Below are 21360 nucleotides of genomic sequence, written 5' to 3'. Positions count from 1 at the left end.
GCAATAGAATTGCAACTTAAATCGATATGAGTATTTAAGAGTGGCCTTTCACAGCCATTCTTCACAGAGACACCGTGGACCACCTTGAGTGAAGCTTGTGGACCCCAGCTTGGAAGCCCCTTCCCCACGATATTCTGTTTGGGCAACAGGGCATATGGAAGATGAAAGGGTACCAAGTCTTTCATCAAATAGGAGGCAGTAGGTAAGGGAGAGGAAGAGGGTGGGGAAGAGAGAGGTTAGAATATGCCCTTTGGCTGCTCTTTACTGTGTGGTGAAATTTCACAATATCTCACCTCATATACTATATGGGCCCTGAAAGCAGCTGGAAAGATTTAGAGCCGAATGCCTCTTTTGGTATGAGATTGCCTCTCTGCATGTTGCGAGGGCTGAGAAATTGGCTCAAATGAAAAGCCCAGAATAAGGAAAGGAGCTCGAGGCGATACGGCAGCCTAATCGGTGCCCTCTGTTAAAAGAATCAGCCACTTGACTGCTCATTAAGTAACAGCGAAACGCAGGCCGGAGCCCAGGAGTGCAGATGTCTCCAAGTGATTACTTTGTGCTTTAATGAGATCATCGGCAGTGTCATGAGGTAAAATACGCTCCAGCCCTCTTCTCTGGGAAGTATCAAAGCTCACAGGCTTTTAAGGAATGTCATACGTTTGAGTCATCTTTTCCGAGAGGATAAAAAAGGTGCGGTTGTATGAGGAACATGACAGTGGCTGCGCATGTATTCCATTTACTCACATTTGGCACTCCTGAGATTTTTATTTATTCGTTCAAATGCTTATGTCCTCGCCCTTCGGGGGTGGGGTGGGGGAAACTCCACCCCGCAACATTTACAATTACATTTTCATGAAAAGCAACAATATGAAAGAATGCAACCAAAGAGCAGCAATTAAAGCATGGGTAGGCAAACTAAGGCCCAGGGGCCGGATCCGGCCCAATAGCCTACTAAATCCGGCCCACGGGTGGTCCGGGAATCAGCGTGTTTTTACATGAGTAGAATATGTCCTTTTATTTAAAATGCATCTCTGGGTTATTTGTGGGGCATAGGAATTCATTCATATATTTTTTTTCAAAATATAGTCCGGCCCCCCCCAAGGTCTGAGGGACAGTGGACCGGCCCCCTGCTGAAAAAGTTTGCTGACCCCTGAATTAAAGCATCGAAACATCATTTGCCATAGGCAACAAAAGCCTGCTGGAATAAAACAATAGCTAACAATTGAAGAAAAATTGTGAGGTTAGGGGCAAGGTGTTCCACAACTTAAGTTGAGGTAGGGAACATTTTTACCTGGAGGGCCCTGGTTCCTGGGCCTGGGGTTCGCTGCTCCTGATCTAGGTGCAACTACTGAGGAGATCTGCCCTCTTTTGTCCCACTCAAATGTTTCTCCACCCTAGGTAGAGCAGAGGAAAGGTCTTCTCCTTCTAATTTTGCTGAGCAAGCAGGGTGATATTAGGTCACTGGTTAGTAATTGCTTTGATTGTCCTAATCATCTTAGTATTTATTTATTTTCTAAATGTTTGGTGCATGTAACAGAATATAACGTGACTCTCCTCGTTTGATTGGCATGTGGGGAATACAAACCACTACTGTAAGAACAGCTGATAAACCTGCAAGCAATTTTTGATGGATTAAAATCTCTGTCATGGAACTAACGTCCTCTATTTGACTCCAAATTGCTCCAGACCTATCCCATCTGATCAGTTCCATTCCTCACTTTAGCATAGTCTCCAATTATTGTTCAAGCTTTCCCTCCAGAGCAACCTTTTCCATAGCATTCAACCCATGATCTACCAGATCCAGGTTTAATTCACTAACAGAATTTCCAGCAAAGCCAGGTTTACTTTTGCTTACTAATAAGCATAATATTCTTTAGCACACTCATTTATGTGCATGATTTAAGAGTTGCATTTCTGCACACATTATTTAGCCGAGGAACTGCATCTCAAAATCTGGAGAAGTGTGAATTTTGAAGGATGTCATCTCACTGGCCGTGGTGCCCTTCCAAGTGATGTTCAGGACCCCTATTATTCCTAGGCAGGCATCAGAAACAGGAAACATGTTGATCATCTGAAAGCCTAGTGGCTGTATACAAGACTGCAATAAATTTGGTAGGGCCAGCTCTAGAGATAAAGATCCTGATTCCTGAATTAGAAACAAATTCAGCTCTACATTTTGGAGTTGCCCCATAGGTGGGTCGTAAAAGTACAGTGGTACCTCGGGTTAAGTACTTAATTTGTTCTGGAAGTCCATTCTTAACCTGAAATTGTTCTTACCCTGAAGCACCACTTTAGCTAATGGGGCCTCCCGCTGCTGCCGCGCCACCGGAGCACGATTTCTGTTCTCATCCTGAAGCAAAGATCTTAACCCGAGGTACTATTTCTGGGTTAGCGGAGTCTGTAACCTGAAGCCTCTGTAACCTGAAGCTTATGTAACCCGAGGTACCACTGGATCACATTTTTCATGGTGTAAAAATGAGCCCATCTTTGATGAAAGTGTTGACTTGTGTTTTCCTTATGGAAATTGCCAGGGAGTTATACTGGGGGGGGGGGTTAATGTTGGACCCATATAATTCAAATAAAGGTGGCCGTAAAGCCCGACTATGCTTGCCAGGTGTCAGGATCTGATCCTTTTTGTTTAAGCTCATACCATTTTTCTCAATATGAAAACAATCAATGAGAAACTGTTGGCAGAGTTTAGCTTTAATGACATCTGGAAAAAACTTGTGCCATAATAAATATGTTAGTCTTTAAGGTGCCAGGAGAGCTTGTTTTTTCAGCCACTAATGTTAATCCCATGAATGCAGTAACAGCAACAACGAAAAGTTTTTAGAGTTTACAGGTAATCTTTTTAGGAATCATCAAAGAGCAAAACAAATCATGAATTAGAAGGAAATTATATGGCAGATGATTCACACAGACAATTTCAGCCAAGCAAAGCACAAGTCTACATGGAGGAACAAAAGCAAAAGGCATCTTTGGAGCAGAAAAGATGCTTATTGTGGAAAGGGTTTAGGAGAAGCAAAAGAGGAAAGCCCAAAGGCAGTGATTACAGTCATGAATGGCTTTGAACAAAATAAATAAAATGACCGTGGTATGAGAGACCAGCTATTATACCCCTCCTTTTCCGAGGAGACACCTGTATATGTGCTTTTGTTGAGGGATGTCTGGTATGAGACTAAGCCATTGACATCAAAGTAACCTAAACAGTATAATAAGTGATGTAAAGTGATGAGCAAAGATGACATAAATCATCTGATATCCAGGGGAGAGAATGGAAACATACCTCCATAATAGGTAGTTGGCTGGGTCGTTGGCTTACAACACCGGTAAAGTTCAAGGTGAAAGTGACAATGCAATGCCCCTTTAGGGGTTTGTGTCAAATGAAACAGGGACATTTTACTTTTTGTGCAAGAAACTAATTGGGCATTCAAATGGGGAACATTTAAAGACGCATTTTGTAATAAGCTGCTTTAAGCATCGCAAAGAAGGGGAAGTGTGGGGAACTTGTGCTTTTGCTCCACATGCTTCCGGGTTTTTCTTCTTGTTATCAGAACCACAGAACTTTAGAGTGGGAAGAGATTTCATAGGGTGCCTAGCCTGAAATTTGCTCAATGCAGGATCTGCGGGGCAGGGTGCAACTACAACATCCCCAACATATAGCTTTCGAACCCTTGGCTTAAATACCCCCAGCGGAGGACAGAACCCCACATCCTAGAGATCTGTTGATTGCATCTTGCTGTTAGGAAGGTTCTCCTAACGTCTAGGTACAAAGATCTGCCTTGAAATTTCCTCCCAATTGGTTCTAGTGCTGCCCCTTGGAGCAAAATGCCCTATCTTCTGTGACTGGTGTGGAAAACCTTTGGCTCTCCAGATGTAGCTGAACTACAACTCCCATCAGCCCTAGCAAGCATGACAATGGTTAGGGGTTATGGGAACTGTAGTTCAGCAGCATCTGGAGGGCCATAGAATCCCCACACTTACGTCTATGTAACAGCCGTGTTTGAAGATGGATGTCCTCTCTCCTTTATTCCAGTGGTGGCTCCATGTTTTGGGTGTCCCTTGGTAAGAAGCCCTCGACTGAGCCCTCTCTGAGTGGCTCCACTTCCTCATGGGGCAGCACCACCCATATAAGTGAATAGTGTACCTGAGTGAGTGAAAAGTGGACAGCTTTTCTGTTGCTGCTGGTGTCTGTTGCAGTACAGGGAAGAAGACCATTCTCCCTTGTCTGGGGAGAATTCAAAATCTGTGGGAATGTTCAGGGTGACAGGACAGGATATATTGTTTGTTAATATCCTTCCCAACTTGCGTTAGCAAGTTCCCTTACTTAGCAGAGTTACATTTCCCTTTTTACATGCACAGCAGATAGCTGGCTGCAGGCTCGTGTGAGCCTCTCACTATTATACAATTCAGTCTGTCTCAGATTGAATTGTATGTTCCTGGTAGGTTCCCTTGAATCTCTCTTAGAAGAATAAAGACACCACAAACTTCTTCAAAGTCAATAAAAGAAGTTTACTCACATCAGTTCACAGTTGGATTCCTGAAGGCAGACTTAGTTACAAATATGTACATGTGGATTTACCCCACAGGGGGAATAATCCCAGTGCTTCTGCTAGCTGAGAGCTAGCAGAGCAGTCCTAGCTAAACGAAGAAGGAAGCCAAAAAGAGGGAGAGTGCTGCGTGACTCATCCTTTTGTTACCTGGACAGGTTAGGTCATGCCCACCTTCTATCACATGCCAAAGGAAGGATGCTCCAGCCAGGAGGAATAGGAAGTTTCGACTGGCTGGACCAAACATTCCCTCACATGTCTTCTCTGACATTACAATGAATGTTGTACTTGACTGCCTCTCATGGATCACATCCCACACAATCCCCATACAAGGGCTGTATATATAGAGGGAGGAGTAGTGCATAAATGCAGCCCACAATAGACCACGTAATGCAAATATTGCAAAGTGGGCTGACGTTCACAGATGTTCTTCCTTAAGGGAAAGGGAGCCTTCCAATGCAACAGGAGCTTCATAGCTGCCAAGGGGTGCAAGTATAGAGCTGTCTCTCCATTGCAGCCATTGGAAAAGCACACTTGGCGTAGGATGTCCTGGCCCACATTGGAGCCCCTTCTCTGGGTCTCTGACTATGCGGGTAATTGTGCGATTGAAATCAATATGGGGAGAAATAAATATACACAGAGGATAATAAAAAACCTCTCTCTGTGGGCTTTCGGCTGAGTGCCTCGGATCATCAGCATCTCCTGCATGGCATGGAAATGGTTTGTCATCAGGAGTTCAGCGTGTGGCATGTGCCGAAGAGATAAGATCTCTATTCCCCCCCCCCTTACCTCCCAAATTAACATGCTAATACATTGTCCCCAAAGAAACGAGGAACATAATCAAGCCCTAAGTACATAATTATTCCTATTTCCAATTTAACATTATCTAGCTGGGGTGGCTTGAACTCGGGCGGGAAGCCAGTTTCGTCTTCCTTTTATACGTTCTCCGTGCCAGTTGCCTCGGGTGCCTTCCTGTCTGCTTTATATGAGCATAATCTAGGCACATGGTCTCCACCGGTATCATATATTTGGAATTTATTTTCTCAGATGCTGTGCGACCGAATATAATCCTTTGGCAGGGAAGTTGGTGGGCGGGGGCAGTGGGTGGAGGGAGAGCAGGCACTCGTTGATGGCATGAAGTCTCCTGTTTGGAGCCATTTACTTTAACACAAAGCGCACATGATGCCGCAGCTCAGAGCTGCACTCCTGAGCTGTCATCTCTAAATTGTGGAGGTCACCGCAGGGATTGCCGGCATGTTAATTATGTCAAACAAAGGAGACAGTGACTGATTTCATATTGTCAAAGGAGATAAAGTTGTATGCTTGTGAGGCTGTGACAAATAGGAAGGGTAACTCTGCAGAAAATGCCTTTGACCGATTCCCACTAAATGCCCGGAATTGTGTAAAAATAGGGATCACACGAAACAAGTTGGTGTTTGTGTGTGTCTCATGCTCTGTAGCAATCTCTTTATCTTCATATTTAGTTTATATGCAAATAGTTGTTAAAAACTAGGGGTTTGTACGTGCCTCAAGATTTTCCTTTCATCTGTATCTGTGCTTAGGAAAACAACGCTGATTTGCTTCTGAGTCGCTCTATCCACTTTGATTTGCAATTTGGCTCCTAAGATGGTGTTTAGAAAATGAAGTTCTGTGATCCTCATTCTCTCTTATGGGGAATCTAAATACAGCTATGATCTTCCTGCCACTTTTAGCCAAAGCAAGTTAAATTTGTAGGTCCAGGGAGGCCCTCCAGAGTGGATTAAGCTGGCCACACTGTAGATAAGCAAGTCTATGGGCTCTTACTTATTTCATGCCTATTGCCTATTGAGATCAAGCAGGAACCTTCACTTTACTCTTTTCAGTGCCTGCTAAAAACATTCCTGTTTAGGCAAACCTACCCAGATGTTTAGAAAGTTGAGGTAATTTTAATCTGTTTTAGTATTTTAACTGTTGTATTTTTCAAAGTAGAGTTGTAATGTTTCTTGATTTTACTCTTTTATCTTTTTGCAAACCGCTTTGAAGTGTGTGTGTTTTTTTAAAAAATCAAGCAGTGTATAACTTTTATGAAATAGTTACAGACAGGTAGCCGCGTTGGTCTGCCATAGTCAAAATAAAAAAAATTCCTTCCAGTAGCACCTTAAAGACCAACTAAGTTAGTTCTTGGTATGAGCTTTCGTGTGCATGAAGAAGTGTGCATGCACACGAAAGCTCATACCAAGAACTAACTTAGTTGGTCTTTAAGGTGCTACTGGAAGGAATTTTTTTTTTTTAATGAAATAAAGTTCATGAATTGCTTCCCATGAAGCATCTCAAAACAACATCACAACACAATGGAAATCCATATAAAACAATTGCATATATAAAACACCCCCAAAATATATTTTAAAAAGTGTTAAAATAATTATGTACAAAAAACAATGTAAAATCCTATAGACTTACAAACTGGGATAAAAAATGTCCACTTAGAAGACTAGTTGGAAGAGGAAGGTCTTTGGTAGACACCAACATGACAATAGTTAGCTGACACCCTGGTGATATCAAGCATTACTCGATTCTTTGTTGGTTGCACCCATCAGTTCCTCACAGGTGCATGCAGCCAAAACAGAAGGATTTAACCTCTCACTCATCAGCCAGTGAGTGATGGTTATATCCTGCTCAAAACGCTGCAGGAGTGAACTCATCATTCATCTGCTGAAGAGCAGAGAGTCCAGTCCTTCTTGGTGTTGCTGCGCCAATGCATTCTTTGCAGACAGTAGGACAGGACTCACCCCACTGGTCAACTCTGATGGGTAGGTAGGCCTGCCCACCTCTCAGCGCTTGATGTTATTATGATGTCAGATGATTGACATGTAGGTGCCTCCATTCGGCTGTCAAAGTTTGTCCACAGGGTGAAGGTGTCGGGAGGAAAAAAAACCACTTGGAAAGAGGGCACAGAGGAGTGTGACTGTGGGTAGAAATCTCCTACTTTGGCAGAACTGGAATATCTTCTCTGTACTAAAGTTAAGAGGAACGCAGGTGGCGCTGTGGGTTAAACCACAGAGCCTAGGACTTGCCGATCAGAAGGTCGGCGGTTTGAGTCCCCATGATGGGGTGAGCTCCCGTTACTCAGTCCCTGCTCCTGCCAACCTAGCAGTTCAAAAGCATGTCAAAAGTGCAAGTAGATAAATAGGTACCGCTCCGGCGGGAAGGTAAACGGCGTTTCCGTGTGCTGCTGTGGTTTGCCAGAAGCGGCTTAGTCAGCTGGCCACATGACCCGGAAGCTGTACGCCGGCTCCCTCGGCCAATAAAGCGAGATGAGCGCTGCAACCCCAGAGTCGTTCACGACTGGACCTAATGGTCAGGGGTCCCTTTACCTTTACCTTACTAAAGTTAAGAGCGCTATCTTTTGCTCTGTTTATTTCTGCCATCATTTCTCTCTGGCCACACCCACTTTTCACCTCTGATGACTGGGATACAGCCAGTGTTGCCCATTATGGGATGGAACCCTCAGGTTGAAAATGATGTCTCACCCCGATACAGAATATAGAGTATACTGAGAACCCATTGCTAGCGTTAAATCCAGTAATTTACAAATCTCAGACAGATTTCAATCACCTGGAAGCCTGAAGCAGACCATGTTGTCTTATGTCAATAACATTTTGCACAAGCCCCTCAGGTGAAGATAGACTGGAGGGGTGTCCTGTAGCTGCCTGAAACCCAATACTTCCTTCCTTGCAGGATTAGAGTCATATTGTCAATATCATGTCAATGTGAAATGGAAACAGCAGTGTTTACAAAATTAACAAATGGACTTCAAGTTAAACACTGGGCAATTTGTGAGACAGCCTTGACCAGTCTCAAGGGATTGCTTGCAGGTGAACGTTCTGTTTTTCTTTCTGGATTGACTTACATTAACATCATGTCATTTTAAATTGCTTTTCTTGGGAAAATAGGCTGGCGGCATCATTTTAATACCCTGAGTGCTCTTTCTGTTAACTTTCCTTTCTACTTTGCTTTTACTATGAAAAATCTAGGGACTGGGAGAAATTTGATGTTTGTTTGCATTTTCATGAGCAACTACGTAAGTTGCACTTCTTGAACTGACACACGAATCGAAGCACAGCTATCTTTTGAAATTTGCAGTTCTCTGAATTTTGTGATGCAGTTCGCCAGCATAACACTGTGTAGAAAATGCACGTAATCGGCGAAAGTGTGCATACATTAGTGAAAACAGCATATAAAAAATGCATCACAGTAGGGAACGTTGTTTGCAAAAAAATATGTCTAGAGTCAAAAGGGCTTGCAAATATGTGCATATTGGGAGAAATGCTGGTGAATTTTCATGAGGATTCAGAAATAAAATTGGAAAGGCGGAGAACTGAATTTAAGACAGGGGAAATGAGAAACTGAGGAAAAATCGAATTGACAGATCCATGCATCGGGGGTGGGGGGAAGCTACACACAACACATTGGGTGTCCAGTTATGCAGAAGGAGAAGAAAACTATCCTGTTGCAGGCAGTATATACCACATTGCATAGTTTCAGCTCTTTGGGGCAAGTACAAGTTCTGAATTGCAATGTGGGGAATCTGTACACTGGTCAGTAGCCAGTTTTGTTGTGTGGGGCTGCTTTGAGAAAGGGGGAATGCAGCAGCAGGTCAGATGGATGGGAGTGGACTGCCTACTTGGCTTCCCAACATCACTGCTGGCTTCTGAGAGGGAGAGGGGAAGGGGTGAGGAACCAGGCAGCTGAGTGCGGTGTGGGAACAGTAACTGGTAGTGACATGTGGCACTGGCAAGCCGGTAAGCAATACAGCAAGCTCTGTCCACATGACCTAGCCATCTTCTGCTGCCTAGCCGTTTTCTCAAAACAGCCCACACAACAAAACTAGGATGGCTTGCCCATCAAATTGTTCAATAAGTAGGTACAGTGGTACCTCGGGTTAAGAACTTAATTCGTTCTGGAGGTCCGTTCTTAACCTGAAACTGTTCTTAACCTGAGGTACCACTTTAGCTAATGGGGCCTCCCGCTGCCGCCACATGATTTCTGTTCTTATCCTGAAGCAAAGTTCTTAACCTGAGGTACTATTTCTGCATTAGCGGAGTCTGTAACCTGAAGCGTCTGTAACCTGAATTGTCTGTAACCCAAGGTACTACTGTACTGATAATAGAAAACAGCTTATATATAAATAGTAGCCTGCTGCTGTACCTGGTGAGCAAACACCCATTTAGTGCTGTAATCTGCCCTGGGGCCTTAGAGTGGCTAGTAAATCAATCAATCAGTCAATCAATCAATAATAGATTTGCCAACTTTTTTGAAGCCCCTGCGCATGTCCATTTAATAGCAACTTGATATCCAGATAAATGTAAAGGTAAAGGGACCCCTGACCATTAGGTCAAAGGCAGAGGAACATCCCGTACTATTTTTTTCTGGCCAGTTGGCAACCCTACATTGTGCTGGTTTAAATATGCTACTAAAACGAGGTGCAGCTAATGACCAGACCTGTGGAAACTATCCCTTCCCTGCTCCCCAGATTTCACCCAAATTGTGCTGGAGGGATTAAAGTGACATCCTGAAACCATATTAAAATGTACATGTCTTGTTTGTTTACTTTTGAGGTCTCCCTATGATCATAGCTTGCTTGGATCTAATCATGCGATTTGCTAGCTCTTGTCACTCGCCTCCCACCCTTTTATGTATATCCCGCAAGTTTTCAAAAGCCCATCTATCAGCATCTTGAGAGTTTCTTCAAAAGATCATGTAGTGTCTAGAAAACAGATCTGCCAGACAGGCTTGTCGTATACACACATATTTTGTTATTAAATGTGTTCAGGCATGAATTTTGGCAGGGTTTCTTCACAGCTCTCTTGAACTTTACTTGACACCTTTTGTGGCACGTAATATATCTGCGAAGCAATACTAAGGAAGGGGGTTTAACTCTTTTCATTATGAGCCCACAGTTCCCTTCTGTAAATATTGTCTGGAGGACATCACTGACTAATCATTATAACAAATGGAGAGATCTGTGTTGCAGGAATTCTGGACCAAATTGACTGCTTCTGCGGTTTTATTTAACTGCACGGTGTTAGGAGAAAGTTAGGAATGTGGGGCTCTGTCACCGCAACACTGTGACAAGAGAGAGAGAGAAAGAGAGGCGATGTTTCTGAAACAGGAAATACCTTGAGGTCCAGAATTGTTGGTAGGCTTGGCCAACAAGCCAGAAAAACAGTGGGGAAGCCAGTCATCCAAAACGACAAAGAGTGATATACTATTTTTCTCACAGCCATATGTAAAATAGACATAGATAAAGATACGGATTTATATCACTAGTGAGTACCTCCCCCAAAAGGTAGTCAGCTGGATTTTGTGGTCTGGACATACTCCGAGACATTGTGATCGCTATACATGTGTGAACACGAGACATATAAGAGTGAACATCACAGCACAAAGGGCAGCCTGCACTCCAATGCTCAGCGAGCCAAGCCACATTCAAAAATTTGGGCTGGGTAAATTTGGGTTTGGCCTGAAATTATGGGGCGGGGGAGGGATTTTTGCAGTGAGAGCCAGGAACATTATGCTCAGTTCAGACAATCTTCTGAATGGAATTGTTTAGCCCATGGTTTAGAGACTCGTCCTCTTTCCTCTCCTTTCACACAGGCCTTTCCATCCCATGTTCCTACTTAGTGCCCCTTTGTTGTTGTTTAGTCGTTTAGTCGTGTCCGACTCTTCGTGACCCCCTGGACCAGAGCATGCCAGGCACTCCTGTCTTCCACTGCCTCCCGCAGTTTGGTCAAACTCAAGCTGGTAGCTTTGAGAACACTGTCCAACCATCTCGTCCTCTGTCATCCCCTTCTCCTTGTGCCCTCCATCTTTCCCAACATCAGGGTCTTTTCCAGGGAGTCTTCTCTTCTCATGAGGTGGCCAAAGTATTGGAGCCTCAGATTCACGATCTGTCCTTCCAGTGAGCACTCAGGGCTGATTTAGTGCCCCCATCTATAGCTAATTTGGCAAGCTATGTTTAGTGCAAGATCCCAGCAAACCAGGATCAGAAAATGTGTACATTGCAAAACCGGGGAATGAGTATACCGAGGGACTTGGGTTTTCTAGCACCTTAGACAGCAAATCAACCCCCTTTTCACCCTGCCTTGCCAGCCTCTGCTGGCTGCCTGCTACCTGTGGAGTCACAGCAGCATCGTTCCACAAGCATGGCACTCCCCTTCCTGCAGCAGCCAATTGGAAGCCATGAAACAGGAAGTCCAAGGGTAGGGAGGGTCTGGGATCCCGAGTAGCCCTGCTGCCATCACATGACAGCATCCAAGCCCAATCACTGTGCCATCTCCAAACTGGCACAGCAATCCACCAATCCCTACCTTCCACCTCAGCCAAGCAGGAAAGGAAGTTAGGTCTGATCCTGTAAAAGTAAAAATAAAAATTGCCTTCTTGACCATAAGTGAAAAAATGCCAGGCGCACCTAGCATTTCTGAGTCATCTACTGTATGTAATATATAATAAAGTGTTCAGGCAACTTGTAATTTAAAACAAATACACAACTCGATGTAACAAATCAAAACTATGCAAACTTCATGATGACTCATCGAATTCAACAACTAGCAGAATCCCCCCAGTGAACGCAGACACACATGGAAACTTAGATCAATCAAACAGACCGCACTAAACAATATTAAAATGCTGGCTGGCAAGGCATGTAAAATTGCTATAAATGCTGAAAACTCTGTAAAAGCCTGGGAAAGCTTTTACACAGAAGGAAAGCCTTCACCTAATTAATTTTGATGTACACGTGTAAGAGGGTTTCAGTGAGTTCCGGTGACTCCACTAGATCTTACATGAGAGTTCACCCTAAATGGACGTGGTCTTGCCCCAAATCAGCACTGTGATTGGCCGCCACTGGCGGAGTTGGGGGGCAGGGAGGAATGCCTGGGGGGTCTTCTGCAACCCGAGGCAGCTGTGACAGCTCTGAGTCCAGAGTATGTGTTTGGTATTAATTGTGGTTCTTATTTTCAGCCTGCAAATAATATGTACCTTATTGGCCCGAATATACGGTAAGCTGCACTTTTTTTCCAAATTCTGACCATGAAATGTTAAAGCTCGGCTTAAATTCACGACCTTACAAAAATTGGCTTTTACGATATCGCTGCTGAAACAGACATATGGTAAAACAGAACAAAAAAATGTTTTATTGCCAATTTGCGAGCTTGAGTGCTTGTGGAATTGTAGAAACTGAATAGCAATTTGTGATTTTAGCGATCGTACGGTACCTTTTGTGGGCTTGCAAGATCAATGGATTAAGTTGGCTTGGAGTTACAATTCTACCAACTGCAACGATTTTCAGCCTGTAACCCAATTTTAAGGGAGCGGCTTATATTCGGGTATTGTCTTTCTCTCCCCCCCCCCCCCGAATTTTAAAGGTGCGGCTTATTTGCAGGTGCAGCTTATATTCGGGCCAATACGGTAATTGTGTTGCATTGCATTTATTTGCATCAAAATGAGTGAGGTGGAAGAACACAATGAGAAGGTAATGTTGCATAAGTTATGTAAATTACGTAATGACAGCCTAACTTGGGTAATTTATGTGATTTACAAAAGTTGCACAATTTTATAAAGTGACATAGTCAGGTGAATTACATATGTTCGCTATGGTGGACAGTGAATAACACACTTTAGGGTGGAAGTGGAACTGCAGTGGAATGGAGACAGGGCTTCACGCAATAAATCCACTGCAGAACACAAAATGATTCCATCTTACATTCCTATGGTAAACTAACCTTGGTCTGATCCAATAGGCCTCTTCTTCTTTTTTTCTATATTTGACTGAATCTCTCTCTCTCTCCCCCCCCCCCCCCCGCATGGCATATATTTATTGGTTTAAAATACAGACGTAAATGATCATTTACAACAAAGGTAAGTATAGAAAAATTCAATACAGAAGAAAAAACATCACGGCATAAGAATAAGAAAAAAGTTAAAAAGACAAAAAAGAAAAGAAAGAAAAGACGAAGGAAAATGAAAAAACAAACAAACAAACCAAAAAAATATACAAAATCATGTCCAAGCAGAACTTGAATGATACTTGTGAACAAAAATGAATGAAACAAATAGTGGAATATATGAAAAAGGATATAACGCAAAGCTGTGCGACAGAACCATGATAATAGAAATAGTATAATGAGAACGATTGGAAATTTTAAGCAGAAATTTTTATCCAATAGGCCTCTTCTTACGTTGGGAAAAAAAATAAGTGGCTGTCGGAGGGTGGGTGAGTGTTTCGGGCTTTTTCAGCAGCAAGTCAGCTTTTTTTTAAAAAAAATGTTTATTTCTGCCTTCAGCCTGTCCTAGCAAACCAATCAGGGAGAAAGGCAAGAGGGATGGCAGCTAACTACCCAAATACGGAGGTGGGTTGGATGTTTATTTTCTGGGCTTTCTTGTTATTTGGACGTGCATTGCTGTTATGGTCACTGGCTGAAGCAGAAAAACGCTGCCTTACCTATATATATATATATATATATATATATATATATATATATGGCAACCAGAAGCATTTTTGTTAGGGATTGTAGGACAAGACCTGCCAAGGAAAATAAAGAACTTATTTATGTATGCCACAAGAGCGGCAAGAGTCTTGTTAGCACAAGGATGGAAGAATGAGGAAATCCCAACGAAAGAACAGTGGCAAGAAAAATCGATGAGCTATGTGGAATTGGCCAAATTGACATACAAACTGTGTGATAAGGACAATTGTGACTTCAAGGAAGGATGGGAACTTTTTTACAAATTACCTAAAAAGACAACAAAATGATCTGGACTCCTTGGCACGTTTTGAATAAACATCCACAAATTTATTAGCTGAATACATGATAGATAAGGCAAGGATATGTAAAATTTTATATCATGCGGAGAACAATATGTGCAAAGAAACCAGAGAGGGGAGCTGAGGGAAGTCCTGGGTGGAGGGGAGGGGGGGAGGGGGAAAATGTAATTGATTATTTGGACTGATAATTTGTTATGCTGAAATTGTTTAATAATTTTTTTTAAGGCAACCCTGTCCAACCACGAACAGCTTGAGGGTATGTTGCCATCTTAGACACAGATTCAGTATGTGCAGCGCAGAAAGTACACTTTATAGGAAGATTGGCACAAAGGTCTGTCAAAATGGGTATAGCAGGAAGGTAGGCAAGTCTTTGGCCAAGGCACAGCCTGACCGCCTCATTTGGTAATTCTTCACAGAACTCTAGGCCAATGGTGGCCATCAATTTGATTTGAACTGATTTTAGAATGAACTGATTTTAGAATGCTGTATTATTTTACTGTTGTTAGCCACTCTGAGCCTGGCTTCGGCTGAGGAGGGCGGGATATAAATATATTATTATTATTATTATTATTATTATTATTATTATTATTATATTTGTTTCCTTAACTGGGAGAAGTGCGATTGCCCTCAGTGATGCAGTTACAATGACCGTGTACATTCCTCTTAGTCTTTTGCCAAGCTGGACTAAGTTCACGCAAATGTTGTTTATAGAGCTAAAGCCATTTCTTCAAGAAAAGGAAAGTTCCCTCCCTCCCGTTCTTCCTTTCCTTTCCTTGCTTGCCCAGGCGTATGAGCCTCCACACCCCTGCTCTGTCCGTCCGTCCGTCCCACCCCCCACCCCCCCGAGTGTGGACAAATGGCAAGAGGTGATAAGAGACATGGTTCCCCTTCAGGCTGTGAAGCTGAGAAGCTTATTGATAGATTTATTATGCAGGACTTGGTGCACTCTTGGAAACTATATTTAAACTAAACTTCAGCTTTCTTTGTGAAACTGAAACGGAGAGGTCAGGGATTAATGATGGGACCTCCTCTCTCTGCAAGGCTAGCGCAAACTGAAGGCTGGGTGCATGTCTCCTACAAAACAAGGGAAGGAAAGAAAAAGAGGAGGATACTGTCAGATGTTCATTTGTGATTGGTTTGGCTTTGGAGCGGAAACAAATTTGTTTGCACTTTATTTAGAAGAAGAAGAAGAAGAGTTTGGATTTGATATCCCGCCTTTCACTCCCCTTCAGGAGTCTCAAAGCGGCTAACATTCTCCTTTCCCTTCCTCCCCCACAACAAACACTCTGTGAGTGGGGCTGAGAGACTTCAGAGAAGTGTGACTGGCCCAAGGTCACCCAGCAGCTGCATGTGGAGGAGCGGAGACACGAACCCGGTTCCCCAGATTACGTGACTACCGCTCTTAACCACTACACCACAGATGGCACCATCCGTGTGCATGGCGCTTTGTAGCAACTTTTGCCAGTTGTGGACCAAAACATCTGCAGATAAGTACCCAGCGCTGCTCAAGAGTTCTAAGAAATCCAAAGAAATACTGTACTGAGATTTATAAACGGATAATGTAATTTGTTATTTTCTTTTTTTTTTTATATAGATTTTTTATTGCGTTTCTTTTCATAGATTAACAAATTTGTTTACATGGCAACATACAAGAAACATTTTTTATATATATATATAAAGAAAAATAAAAACAAGAAAAAAAAAATGTTATGAAACTTTCCTTAACATCTTTCAGCAATTCACTTTTGGACCTCCTCGCATCCTCTCAGCATTGCATTCATTGTTCTAGCCAGTTCAGCAATTTGTTATCTTGTTTCCCATCTTATTATACCTTTAAATATATTATGTTACCAATTTCAAAAAATTGTAATTTAATTTTGACATTCTTAATAAACATAATAATTTGTTTCAAATATTTCTCGTTTTTTCTATCAATACTTACTTTATCATTTCTTAAAATAAATTGCGGAAACATAACATTTCTTAATCGTGCGCTATCTTAACATTCAAACAACTTATAATGTTTTTGCAAATAGTCCTTAAATTTTTTCCAGTCCTCCTCCATAGTTTCTTCGCTCAGATCTCGGATTCTGCCAGTCATTTCTGCCAACTCCATATAGTCCATCAACTGCGTCTGCCAGTCCTCCAGTGTGGGTAAATCTGGTGTTTTCCAGAACTTAGCGATGAGAATCCTAGCTGCTGTGGTTGCATACATAAACAAGGTTCTGTCCTTCTTTGGCACCTTCCGGTCCACCATGCCCAAGAGAAAGGCCTCTGGTTTCTTAGAGAAGGTATATCTAAATACCTTTTTCAACTCATTATGTATGATTTCCCAGAAGGCCTTTACTTTCGGGCAGGTCCACCAGAGGTGAAAGAATGTCCCTTCTTGTAATTTGTTATTTTCTAGGATAAAGGAAGGAGACTCTGAGTCTTCATCTGCCGAAGCACCCCGCAACCAAACTGCAGAGTACAGGGGGGTTCAGTCCTGCTGGGTGCTGCTTCACCAATGCATTCTCCGTGGGGAATATAGGATTGCACCTTCTCACTCCATGACCTCAGGCATCCACTGGTTGGTGGATATGCAGGCGAGGTCTTTAGATGCAGAGCTGAAGCCACTTCACTGTAGTGGATTCAAGTTTTCTTTAGTTCTTCCTTTTGTAGCTTGCTATTTTTATTTGCTGGCTGCCTTGTATGCATAAAAATGATTTTGTTGCTGTTGTTTTAAGCTGCACAGTTAATAATAGATAAATAATATTCCCCAGGTTGGTGAATATCAATTAAATATTTGCTATTCAGCATTTAAACATCCAAACATCTCACAGCAACAGCCAGGGCTAGACAGAAGCACATCTCTGACATTGTTGGACAAAGGACATGCAGTACGAACCAGTACAATATCTGACAGATGATGACCTGCAATTATAATTGAGTCTGTTTTTGAAATGCAAACACCATTCATTCATCTGATCAAAGTGGGTAAACTCTGAGGTCAACACTTAGAGGGTGGGTGGTCAAATTGCCAGGCCCTGAATCTGAATTAATGCATTTGAACCTTTTTTTAAATAAAAAACAGTTTTCAGCTGCCTGTTGTAGGTGCATTCACTGTGCAATAGTAGATAGATAGTAGATAGTAGATAGAGGAAATGGTGTGTGGGTAAACATTTTCCCACAAACACCAGCACAAAGGGATTATGCAGGGGGAAAGCGGCCGACATGAGGAAACCTGATCCTGTTGCAAATCTTTCTCCCCACCCCCAAATGTCTTGTGCTGCTGTTTGGTGGTGGTGGAAGAAGAGCAATAAGAGATGTCCAAGCTGTAGCTCACCTGACTACCTCCTACAGCTGTTTGCAATAGTAAATGCATAATTATAATTATAAAGGAACCCTTCAGTTGCAGGGATGTCACGCAACATCTGCACAGAGCCGAGAGTTTCTCTGCAGAGAAGGGCGAGAAGGCAAGACGCACCCCCCTCACAGCTGCTAGCCCTCCCCCTTTGCAAAGGAGGCAGAGCTGGCCTTACACAGCCCCGAGTGAAACACACACTCCCTCGCAAACTGAAACAAATGGGTGAAATGACTAGAAACACTCTCAGCCCAACTAAACTTGCAGGGTTGTCGTGAAGAGAAAATATATATGGTAATCTCATGTATGACCTCTTGGGCTCGTTGGAAAAAGGGATAGAAATGCAATAAATTGATAAGCCACTCTTTCCCTGCCTTAGCATTTTCCCTGTCTGGAATACAGGGACAATATAGGGAAGGGTCGTAGTTCAGTGGGTAGGGCGTCTGCTTTGCATGCATAAAGTCCCAAATTCAACCCCAGGAATCTTTGGGTAGGTCTGGAACCCTGCAGAGGTGCTGGCAGTCAGTGTAGACAATATTGAGTTGGATGGACCAATGATCTGACTTGATATAAGTAAGCTCCCTATGCAATATCAAGGTTGGATTAAGGGCATCTGGTGTGCTCTGACAATTCCAAAAGTGCAGTTCCAATGCCCCTGCTTGTTCATTCTGTAGAGGATATAAATGATGCTAGCAAACAGAGTACATATTGAAAAGCACAGCTGGCTGTTGTCCTAGGCACTCCATTGCTAAAACATGGTCCTGCAACTAAACACTCCTGATGTTTTTCTTTTATCCAGGTGTTTTGTGGGCTACATGGGGCCTGCAACTGATTTGGAAATGCTTCAGACGTGGAGAGATGCACAGGAGCAGCGAAGGTAGGAGACATACCAGGTAAAAGCCAGGAATATTGAGGCTGTCTACTAGAGCAGTGTTTCCCAACCGGTGTTCCGCGGCACACTACTGTGCCGTGAGACATCGGCTGGTGTGCCGTGGGAGGGAGGCGGGCGAGAGGCGGCGGCGGCGAGGATCCGGCGGGGGTGGGGGGAGCGGGGGCTGTCGCGCGCAACCGAACTCACTTGGCGCGCTGCCGGCTTGTCCTCCTTCAACCCGGGTCGGGCCAGGCCTGCTCACGTCCCCGGATCCCCTAGCAGCAGCAGCAGCAGCAGCAGCCATAACAACAACAATGATCTCAAGCCCCGCCGCCGCCCCCTCCTCCGCCCGCTATCGCAGCCGCCGCCGCCTCAGCTGCCGCCGCCCCTCAGTCCCTCGCTCTGCTGCCTCCTCCCACCCCAGCAAGGGGGAGGGAAAAAACTTTCACTTTTGTGCGTCCCTCCCGGCGTGACGCTGCGCGCTGACGTCACGGGGGCGGGGCTTTAATGGTGGTGTGCCGCGAGATTTTTTTCCGGTAAACAGGTGTGCCGTTGCCCAAAAACGTTTGGGAAACACTGTACTAGAGAGCTTCAGTCAATTTCTAAACATATCAGCCTAGCAGACAACCCACCGTGAACAGGGAAACAAACAAACAAGGGATTTAGTGCATTGAGTAAGGAATGCTCAAATTCATGGCTCATATTCTGTCTGTTCATAAACCATCACTGAGCTATTACATACCCAACTTTTAATCATACTGGGTGGCTTGATCTGTGTGTGTCAAAGTAATTCAGCAGCTGATAGTAGAAAACACACCATGGAAGGTTGTGGCTCAAAATCCTTTTGGAAATAAAGAGAACAAAGCACTGTCCAGTCCTGATTTGTCGGTTGATGACAAAGGCAAGCTGCTTGCAGCAGAGTATCTGACCACCTGTTTGCTTGACCCTTGACCCTCCTGGCTCAAAACCATTGACTGAGCGGTAGACTGGCTGGGACGACGATGTGATAAATGCCTCTTGAAAGAAGAGGTTGTGAGAAAGCTCTACCTGAAGAAAGCTTCTCTGGATCCTGGAAATTAATCCAATTATTGGCCAGCAGCAATAATTGGGCAGGATGCAAAACCCAGTACATTTTTGGATGGCATCAATTTCCTGAATCCATTTCAGTTCCATTTCCATTGTGGTTTGGATACAGAAAGAGCCAGTGGAAGACGTACACAGGAAGACATATAGGAGGAATGTGAACCTGTTGGTTCTCTTTGACTGCCTTGCAATTTTTGATCCATTCAGCTTTTTGATAGACATTCTGGACTAGCTATCTGAGATGGGGATTGGGGGCACAATGCCTTAGTGGTTCTGTACCTACCAGGACACCAAGAGGCTTTCCTCTGCTCTTATCCTGACTCAGGATGCTAAAAGAAAACACAAAAATTTAAGATACACATGGGCTGACAAGCTACCTGTCAAACATTAAGTCTTAGATATTGGCTGAGCTGCTGTTAATGGTCAGAGTGTCTGTGGAGAGCTCAGAGCTTTGATTTCAGTTTATTGAAATAAGGGCACCCAGTCGTACACTAAGCTGCCCTGATATCATGGAAGGTTCACAAACATTCCAACTTCTCATGGGGAAACTCAGCAGAAAAGAGATTACAGAAACAAGGAGCCATGATGAAAAGAAGAAATGTGAGAAGTGCAGAGGTTTGAATTCAGATTAAATCAACTGGAATGAATCCAGAGCCCAAAATTTTGTAAGCAGATTTGCACTTAGTTAATGCTGAAGATTTGACAAGTAAGGCTTTTTGAATACTTCTTTCAAAGGCTTTGAAGATCTGCTTTCTGTTTACAGTGTGTACCCTTAAATATAATTTTTATTCCTAAATTGTGCTTGTATCTCTGCGATTACCATTCCATTTTTGGTAAAGTTCTGCTCCGATGCAAGGGACCCTTTTCTATTTGTGTAAGCACAAATACAGCAATAAATTACCTTTTGCCATTATTTAAAATGACAAATGATCTGTTAGCCTTTTAGGATGTAATTTAAAAATCATTTGTCTTTGCGGGAATAACTAAGAGTCTACTTCCTCTTTAAAGCAAAGAAAGCCACTAACTGTAGATGTCTTATAGTATTTCACTGAGCCTGAGACGGGTGTAATCTAACCCCCACGTATTTGGGAAATTCACAGTTGAGGCTAAATGGCTGTTGGAGTTTTACAAATGATCGGGTCACTTAAATGGCGTAACTGTGTCGGTTACAGTGGCTGAGGATCTGGTCTGCAAGGTTTCTGAGGCCTGGAAATGGGAGAATGGGGGCAGAACAGGGCGAGGGGTGGGCTTATGCATGCTCCACCAAGTGGAACCTCTGTGCAAAATGGTGGCCACCTGTACTCTGCTTCAGTCACAAAGCACTCACTGGGAAACCTCAACTCCACTGCTGTTATGTGGACAAAGAGCTCTACACAGGTAAGCCCTCATTAGAGAAGGGGACCTCATGACTCATACTGTGGCTCTTGACTATCCTCCATTCAAGATGGCTGAAATGAAGGGTTCCCATGAGGCAAGACACAGTGATAACAAACAGCAAGAACCTTTATTGAACTAACAGAACTGGACAACAGGGGCAAAGCAGCTGCTTATATACATTTCTGGGCCACTCCCACTCTTAACGTGATTGGTTGTCTAAACTTCCAAGCTGCAAATCATGACTCAGAGTTTAAGGGCCAATGGCAGAGGCCCCAGTCCTGAAATGTTCTGTGATTGGATATCATGTATCGAATCAGAACACAGGGGCTCA

The 21360-nt window shown here is 43.4% G+C and overlaps 1 long non-coding RNA gene across 2 annotated transcripts in view; it reads left to right on the top strand.

Moving 5' to 3' along the window:
* The first annotated feature begins 248 nt into the window (after nucleotides 1–248).
* Nucleotides 249–21360, top strand: part of LOC308584231 — a 90147-nt gene continuing 69035 nt past the window's right edge. For both annotated transcript variants that reach the window (XR_014006676.1, XR_014006677.1), the window contains exons 1-3: nucleotides 249–589; nucleotides 14581–14713; nucleotides 18498–18575. This is a non-coding gene — a long non-coding RNA (uncharacterized lncRNA). The remainder of the gene's footprint in view (nucleotides 590–14580; nucleotides 14714–18497; nucleotides 18576–21360) is intronic.

This window comes from Podarcis bocagei, assembly GCF_964188305.1.
Source record: "Podarcis bocagei genome assembly, chromosome: 3".
Lineage (NCBI taxonomy): Eukaryota > Metazoa > Chordata > Lepidosauria > Squamata > Lacertidae > Podarcis > Podarcis bocagei.
Note: the sequence above shows the minus strand (reverse complement) of the source record. Positions and strands in the feature narration are given on the sequence as shown.